At 44.8% G+C, this 9130-nt stretch overlaps 1 protein-coding gene and 1 non-coding gene across 2 annotated transcripts in view; both read left to right on the top strand.

Moving 5' to 3' along the window:
* NDUFAF7 (NADH:ubiquinone oxidoreductase complex assembly factor 7) overlaps positions 1-9130 on the top strand; it is a 486324-nt gene that overhangs the window by 341366 nt on the left and 135828 nt on the right. The window lies entirely within an intron of this gene.
* LOC137438153 (uncharacterized) lies at positions 347-2700 on the top strand. The gene is made up of 2 exons (XR_013621048.1): positions 347-761; positions 2399-2700. It is a non-coding gene; the product is annotated as an uncharacterized LOC137438153 (transcript).

A 9130-nucleotide genomic window follows, 5' to 3' on the forward strand; every position in this document is an offset into this window, starting at 1 on the left:
GTGAAGGCAGGACAGGAGCTTTGTGCCATTGAACCTCGCCCTTTATAAAGGGAGAGGTATGGAAGGAGTACGATAATGCTTTTGTAGCCCTAACACCTTCACACGTCATGCACCAAAAATAATGGGGATGCGGTGGCTTTACAGTTTTGCTTAGGTAATATGTAAATGGATATTCAGGAATTGCAAAAATAGAATAATTTTGATTGCACACCAATTATATAGTGCTCACCAGTAATTTTCTTTTTTTGAACAGTGTGTGGTGACCCTGATGGAATAGTTAGTAGCAGAGTAACAATTTTAAATAACCTTCACAGTGAATACCGTTATATTTACGGAGAAAGGAACGAGTGCAATATGGTGAAGGATATACTATATTATAATAGCGAAAGTGATGTCGCATATCGGATGCAATTTGTCGATCCTCGACTTTTTTTAAGTATTGGTCTTGATACTATTTTCGCCATTGCATTGATGACGGAGCTCGGCGGTTTCTTCGTGTTTCATTTGAAACTCCGTTTCGGGAAAGCGCAGGTGAAGTAATTGCCCAAGTGACACCAACCAGGCGAGAGACAATTTCACGAGGTAACCTGAGCACAGCCCGGGTATCGGCGTCTCGTTTCTACGTCACGACACGTTTCTACGTCATGACTTTGCGCGTCGTGGTACGCGGCGTCATTGGCTTGTTGGGTGTTGGGGCTGTCGCTGCGGTCTCCTGGTTCATGGTGGCGCCGACTGAGGAGCGCGAAGAGCGGACAAGGAGGGTTCGTTCTAAAAACCATTGTATCTCTTATATTATATTAATTATTATATTTACTAGCCGAAACCCGTGGAACATCCACGGAAGGGAGGATGTGGTGTATGGATAGAGTGTACCATTAAGGCATTATGGATGGCATAGGGGATTTGCTTGTCCGAGTAAGAATTAGGAAGAAAGATGTGAATGAAGAGTGCGTATATGAACAACGATCGCCGACACCGGCACAAATGCATGCTCTGGATTGTCCAATCGGCGGACGGCTTGCTTTCGCCTTCGCCTGTCCAATCAGCGGACGGCTTGCTTCGCCTTCGCCCAGCAGACGCCAATACAATGGCGTCGTATCGGCAGTTAATCGGATGCTTTTGGGCCCCAACGTCGGCTAATTCAGATTTTTCGAGTATGGCTGTACGTGATAAACAAAGAGCGCGGTTCGTAGATCGTAAATCCATTAGTGCCGTGGGCATCGGGTGACTGGGTGCGGCGTAAAAGGGATCACAAAGTCGAGTCCTTACGCTATTATCATATAGACTAGCCGAAACCCGTGGAACATCCACGGAAGGGAGGATGTGGTGTATGGATAGAGTGTACCATTATGGATGGCATAGGGGATAGATGGTAAATCCATTAGTGCCGTGGGCTGGGCATCGGGTTACTGGGTGCGGCGTAAAAGGGATAACAAAGTCGAGTCCTTATGCTATTATTATATAGATACTCCCCGTCGATGTGCTTCTGTGGTAATCGCGAATATGAGTCACATACACGGTCACAGTGCCTGACGCCACTGTGACCGTGTTTTGATTAATAAATCTACGAGTCACAAAACACGAACCGAACTCACCTCAAGCAGTAAAAAGGTGCAAATCGCTCCTAGAAACCACCTCATCTCTTCAGACCTCAACACACCTCGATAAGTGACGGCAGCGCTCATGGGATCTTCTTCTTCCGTTAAGCTCCAATTTTTTCTCTTTAAGTTAAGTCCAATCAGTCCTCTCTGCTCGAAGTGCTCAGGCCATGCCTTCCCGCTCTCATACTTTTATTTCCGTTCGGTGTAGAAAGAGATTGACATATCGTTCGTCTGTTTTCAGCTCGTTATCTTTAAGCTCCCTTACGTCTCGCCACCTGCTACACCTCTCTGAGTTACGAGGATTTATGCAACGCACCCCGAGTATCGCAACGTCACTCCATTTAACTTTATTAAAATGACGATAAAGACGTTTCCTTATATATCCTAATTTAAAATGTTCAAGAGAATAAAAAGACCATTTGGTTCACACCACCCATGTTCACACCACTCGACTGTCCAATCAGCGGACGGCTTGCATCGCCTTCGCCCAGCAGACGCCAATACGATGGCGTCGTATCGGCAGTTAATCGGATGCTTTTGGGCCCCAAAGTCGACTAATTCAGATTTTTTGAGTGTGGCTGTACGTGATAAACAAAGAGCGCGGTTCGTAGATCGTAAATCCATTAGTGCCGTGGGCATCGGGTCACTGGGTGCGGCGTAAAAGGGATAACAAAGTCGAGTCCTTACGCTATTATTATATAGATATTTAATGCTTTCGTAAGATCTTGATATTTTACACAAGTCACTAATTTGGGTTAACTTGCTACTCGTTTTGTCCTTTTGTGTGTTTCTAACAGGAGATTCCACTGAAGAAACAGGAGATGCTGAAATCAACAAATAAGCAATTGATGGATATTCTGAAGGAGGCAGCAGAGACGAATGAGAATGTTGTTGCCAACCCTAATTGGCAGCGAAAATGAGTGACCTTGCACCTTCTGGGGTTATGGTGGAGATACCCAAAGACGAGACGTGATTTGCAAAGACAACTTCAAGAAAGAAAAAAAAAGGCTTCATGGAAGAGCAAGATTGATGGGGGTGGGAGGTATATTTACCTGTACAGCTGTGCCGGTGTATTTGGATTAAACTTATTAAAGTAGAACTGCCGTTGAACAATCTATATTAAAGTAGATCTACTCACTCAATTACACACTCACTGACCTGTTACGACACCCTCTACAATCTCATGAGCCGAGTTTGGGCTGGCTTGAGATCTTGTCATTCTGTTGAATTAACACCAGGGGGGATGACTCGGCCTGTCATCCCTCTGAGGTAGGCAAATTGAGTGGCAGGTGACTGGCAATGGAGGTGGCACAGCCGTGCCCCCCTCCCCCCCCCCCCGAGACTGATGCCCACAGGCTGCATACAAACAAACCGCTATCGTACCATACCTTCGGGAATGGGCAAGGTGAGAAAGGCAATTAACTGGCAGTGGAAACCGCAGTATACCTGGTGTTGGCGTAATAGCCTGTTGGGCTTGGGATGCCAAGGTCCTGAGTTCGAATCCCGTTCAGCTGTTGAATTAATACCAGGTGGGGTTGACTCAGTCTTCATCCTTCCGAGGTCGGCGAAATGAGTACCAGGGTACTGGGTCCTCTCTCAAGGAGGTTGGTGGCAGAATTTGCACTCCGGCCGCTGTAAAAACACCTCATTCTGTAGCACACACAGTGGTGTGTTGGGATGGTGGTGAGGAGTCATCCCAGGACGCAGTGACGTGTTGATCCAGTGTACGCTCCCATATATCTATATTAGGGTGGTCGAAAAATTTGAAGATTGGATTTTCATTTCTCCACAAGCCTGCCCCTATTCCGATTGAAGAAAGTAGTTTGTGGTGAAAATTTGAGCTTGATTGGACAATATTTAGAGGTTGCTCAAAATGTTGACAAATTTTAATGAATAATAAGATACAGAATTTTTAGCATCATACATCAATTCATAGATTAATTATCTATTTTCAATTACTCAAATTATTTATTATTGTTGGCTTGCACTTGTCTTCAATGGTATGACCAAGAGATTGTGCAAAAGCACTGGCCACAAACATAACACGCCGATCTGAGAGATTTACCCTGTCCGGAGTTGCCACTATTGCTGGAGTGATCACCTTGATCGGAGCCTTTTTCGCCTGTTTGGCAGAAGATGGACTTTGGAGTTTGAATTCATTGTCCCCTGAATCGGAGCTTTCAATCTCAGACTCATCATCATCATCAACCACAGCCGATGTTGATGGAACAGATTGCATTGCTGTTGGAGTCTCAGCAGCATGTTTCTTCTTTCTTTTATCTTCATTCTCAAGCCTGATACGCTTGCTGTCCTCCTTCACTGCAAGAGTGTTGTCCACAGATCCCATACGTGAACTTGAGGGATCCTCATGCTGCATGACAAGGAATGCTTTGTCTTCTTCATTCGTCATTTTCTCAAGCGCATCATTTGGTGAGATATCGAAGAGGGATTTAAGATCATCTTTGAACACCTGCTCCTTCACTCTCTAGTTTTCGAATGTCTTGGTTCTATTTTTCTTTACCAGTTTGTAGGCATCATACAACTTCAAAAGTTGGCGCTCACAGGAATCTACTCTCTGCACTGGAATTCGTGCTTTCTCCCAGTATGTACACACAGCTTGTACACTAAGTTTGGCACTTTCACGAACTGTACGGTGTTCTTATATGTGATGGTACACCATTTTCTGCAACGTGTGTCCTTTGGTTGGTAGTCCCTCACATATTATTTCCTTTTCAGACTTGCCCAGCAAACAAACTGTGGAACAGCTGCGAGTTTCTGCCATCTGAAAAAAAACAGGATAAATTAAAAATGTTATTTTTTGAGCAACCTCTAAATAAGTTCCAATTGACCTCATATTTGGTTCACATGATCTTTATAAACATAGGAACAAGGGCAGCCTTGTGGAGCATGGATTTTTAATAGTATTAAATATTACATATATCTGTGGAACACTGTAATATATATATACTAGCGGGGTCACCCGTGGGAATCCCACGGGCATGGATGTGTGTGACATTTCGACATATTGAGATAGATGCTGCACATTCATTTTTACAAAATGGTTACTGGCAAGTCATCAGATCCAGAAATGGTGTAATGAACACAATTTATTTATTTCACATAATATGTGACCCCTAACTCCTCTCCACCTGACACTCTCCTCTCTCCACCTGACACTCTCCTCTCTCCACCTAGCACTCCTCTCCTCTCCAATCCCTCACATTCCTCTCCTTTCCAATCCCTCACCTCTCCAATCCCTCACACTCCTCTCCTCTCCAATCCCTCACACGCCTCTCCAATCGTGCCTCACACTCCTCTCCAATCGTGCCTCACACTCCTCTCCAATCGCCCTCACACTCCTCTCCAATCGCGCCTCACACTCCTCTCCAATCGCGCCTCACACTCCTCTCCAATCGCGCCTCACACTCCTCTCCAATCGCGCCTCACACTCCTCTCCAATCGCGCCTCACACCTCTCCAATCGCTCCTCACTCGCCTCTCCAATCCCTCCTCACTCGCCTCTCCAATCGCTCCTCACTCGCCTCTCCAATCGCTCCTCTCTCGCCTCTCCAATCGCTCCTCTCTCGCCTCTCCAATCGCTCCTCACTCGCCTCTCCAATCGGCTTTCCCCGTCTCGTTTCTCTCGTTTTTCTCCCATCTCGTTCTTTTTCTTGCTCCAAATCGGCCCGTCTTGCCCGTCGGCCCGTCGGAATCGGAAATCGGCCCGTCTTGCTTTCTTGCTTGCGCGTAAATAAATTGTGTTCATTACACCATTTCTGGATCTGATGACTTGCCAGTAACCATTTTGTAAAAATGAATGTGCAGCATCTAACTCAATATGTCGAAATGTCACACACATCCATGCCCGTGGGATTCCCACGGGTGACCCCGCAAATTTGCATTGACGTTCGTCGATGGACTCGTTCGCCCGTCTCATTCGTTTTCTTGCTACATCCTGTTCAAGTCTGCGTTCTTCATCGATCGTCTCATTCATTTTGGAAATAGAAGTTTCCACGCAGCGCAGGAATTGTCACGATCCTCAAGAGGAAGTGTCTCGTAATCATCAAATGATAAATGGCAAGTAAATTATATTGTGGAAAATTAAAGATTTCAAATAAACCTATTTAAAGTGTATGCGCACATCACTAATAAAAAAAACGAAGAAATATCTCTCGGTAATTTCCGGAAACATATTTTACTTCCGGCTAATGATGTTGAATGAAATAAAAACGAAGAAATATATGTCGGCATCATTGTTGACGTTTTTGTGACGACTGTCATCAAACGAAAAAGTAATATATCTTAACGGAAAAGCAAAAGCGAATTTTTAATATATGTCGACACGTTGCCGTTGGTGTCATGTTGGGCGGTGTATGATACATCATGACGCGATTTTTAAAAATATATCTCTGCATTTTCCCACGTGTGTGGAATGTTCTCAATTATTGCTGACACCGAGTCTAAAACCATCGATAAAAATGAAATCATATGGTGAGTTAGATTGGAGATAAAGGCGTGAGAGAGACTCAATTTCCTTGAAGTTACAGGCGTTTGAGAATTCATTTCGTTCTATAAAGGGCAACTTTCATCTCATTGTCTTCCCGTTTTTTTTCAACCGAGTCTAAAACTATGTTAGCGACTGTGAAAAATGAAATGATATATCGAATTTGATTTGAAATAAAACTGGGAGAGAGAGCAAGACACCACGGGCCTACAAAACAGGCCTCAAAGCTATGCGAGTTCATAAAATGTTGGATATTTGTTTATAATTATATGAAGCCACTCCCAGAATGGGTGGAGCTATGGGTGGAGCTACTCTGCAAACCGAGTAAGCCACACCCCGGACAGACGCCCAACAGACAGACAGACAGACAGAATCATCTACGGCGATTATAATATAGATACCACAGTTCGAATTGAGCAAAGAATTAATGATCAGGAGAAGGAAAGGAAACACATTAATCTGCGAGGAAGAGGATAATGTTGTCAGGTTACGTGGGTGGTTGAAAGGATTGAGTGGTACAGGCATGAGGTATGATGAGATGTAGGTGCACAATCTGCTCGAAGTCCTGAAGCCAAGGGAAAAGAGTCGTTGAATTTTTGTTGCATTAAAGATGTTTAATGGCTACAACATTTGCTCCAAGTGTGGGACGTTGTAGGTGGGAGTCCTGGATTTTGTAACTTGGCCAAATCATATTTTAAAAAAACTAAAAATGGTATGTGCTGCTTTCTTGCTCAACACTCAGCATTTTAAAAAGGATGGGGGCACTCACAAACAACCATATGTTGGTAACCATTGTGCAGGCTTGATTGGCCTAATCGCCTATACCTGTTTACATGAAGTATGAATGTTAGGTGTGCTGTCAGCATGGATTTAGTGGGTTACTCGAAAGAATGTATGTCCCAGAGAAGCTGAGTCGGGTTAGAGGGCTGAGAGAGCAGATGGAGCTGGACAAGGGGAGAGGTGGTTAAAAACAGAGAAGCCACCGACCTGTCTGGTGCTGCCAAAGCAGTTTCTTATCCTGGGTGGTTTGCCATTGCCTTCATTCCCAGCAATAGTTGAGGAAGGAATCTGTAATTTGCCCATGGTGCCGGCGATACCTCACCTTCTCTTTTAAGGACACTGGGATCTTTATCATCCACCAACGAATGCCAGAATACTGGATACCGAAATGCCCATCCAAGGGACGCCCACACATTGATGAATCTTCCTGCCTGTGAAACACCGAGATGACAATTTATAGCTGGGTATACATATATTTGGAAATAATATACGTTGGTACATAATGTTGTTTTTACGTTTTAAAACTTCAATCCATTTTCAGTTTCAGCCCCTGGCTTCATGATGATGAATATTTTTTTGTTTTTTTTTGTGTGAGGGTATGCATACCTCTAAGAATAAAGTTTGATTATGAATTTAATCTTGAATATTGCTTTTTATTCGTCTCAATTAAGTCGACTTCGACAAAGAAAATTGAAGATGCAATTTTAAAATCACTTTTTCATCGGAATTGAATGAAATCAAGATTTTAACATTTTTTTTTTTTTTTTTTTTTTTGGTATACAACATCGCGGCTCGTAAAACAGCTAACATTAATCACACAAAAAGTCAAACCGACACATAAAACACAAGATAAGGGGAGCGGTAGACAAGATGGGGAGAGGGCGAAGGACACAAACACAACATTTGAGAGCAGGGACATCGAGAGAACTGTGGGAGGGAGAGGGCTTGGGGGGAGGTGGGAGAGGTATAAAACATGAACACTGCAAGGACTTCCAGGAAAGAAGTTGGAATTTCGAAAAAGTGTATCTGGGGTGAATTAGCGGGTGTAGAAAAGATCAAGGTTTTGGATGGGGGAAGATAAGAGATGGTGGTGAACAGCTGTTTTGAAGACCTGGAGGGAGGAGTGGGATTGAAGAGAGTGTGGGAGTTTGTTCCAGAGGCGGGAGAAAATGGGAATGAAAGAGTGAAGGTGAGCAGAGAGCCTAGATTTTGGCAGTTTAACCATAAAAGGGTTGCTGGCAGATCTTGTGCGACCTGTAGGAATATTTGGGGGACAGAGCCCAGAGAGAGCTGGGGGAGCAAGGCCGGAGAGGAGTGGGTAGAAGACAGAACGACCACCAACCTGCCTGCGGTGAGTGAGTGAAAGGCCCTCGGAGTTAGCTTCATCGCAGGAGTTTCCAATGATTCTGAAAGCTTTGGTTTCAACAGCGTGAAGTCGAGCTAGGTGTGAGGCAGGAGCACCGGCCCAGAGGGGGGAACAGTATTCCATTGAGCTGCGGATGAAAGCCTTGTATGTGGCGAGGAGCTCAGGTGTGCCAAGGAAGGACTTCGCACGACGGAGGATGCCCAGTCGGCGACTGCCTTTGGAGACCAGCTTGGAAATGTGGTTTTCCCAAGAAAGATCATGGCAGATAGTGAGACCCAAAAGCTTGAGCGACACAACTTCTGGGAGAGGCTTGTTGAGAAAGTAGATGGGAGGGTTTTCCAGTCGGTCTTTTCGGAGAGACATCGTAAGAGTGTGAGATTTGTCAGTCAAAGACATATTCCACTTTTTTGACCAGTCTCTGATCTTGTCCAGGTCCACAGAGAGTGAGCAGGCTGCAGACTGCCGATCTGAGGGATGAGGAATGGAGCGGCAGATAGTGCAGTCATCAACAAAGAGACAGAGAGGATTTTCCAGAGAGACGGACAGATCATTGATGAAGACCAGAAAAAGCACAGGGCCCAGAACACTACCTTGGGGAACTCCAGTCAGAACAGTAAGGGGCGATGAGAGAAATCCATTCAGGGCCACACGCTGACTACGACCAGAGAGGAAGTCCGCAAGCCAAGCGTAGAGATTTCCATGGATACCATAGGAGGAGAGTTTGGTGAGCAGAGCGGGGTGCCAGACCATATCGAAGGCATATGATATGTCAAGGGAGACAGCTCTGATTTCCTGTTTGATAGTGAGGACCTCCATCCATTGTTGAGACAGCAGAAGCAACATGTCCAGAGTAGAATGACCTGGTCTGAATCCAAATTGA

The sequence above is a fragment of the Myxine glutinosa genome, chromosome 12, assembly GCF_964187855.1.
Source record: "Myxine glutinosa chromosome 12, kmMyxGlut1.1, whole genome shotgun sequence".
Classification (NCBI taxonomy): Eukaryota; Metazoa; Chordata; class Myxini; order Myxiniformes; family Myxinidae; genus Myxine; species Myxine glutinosa.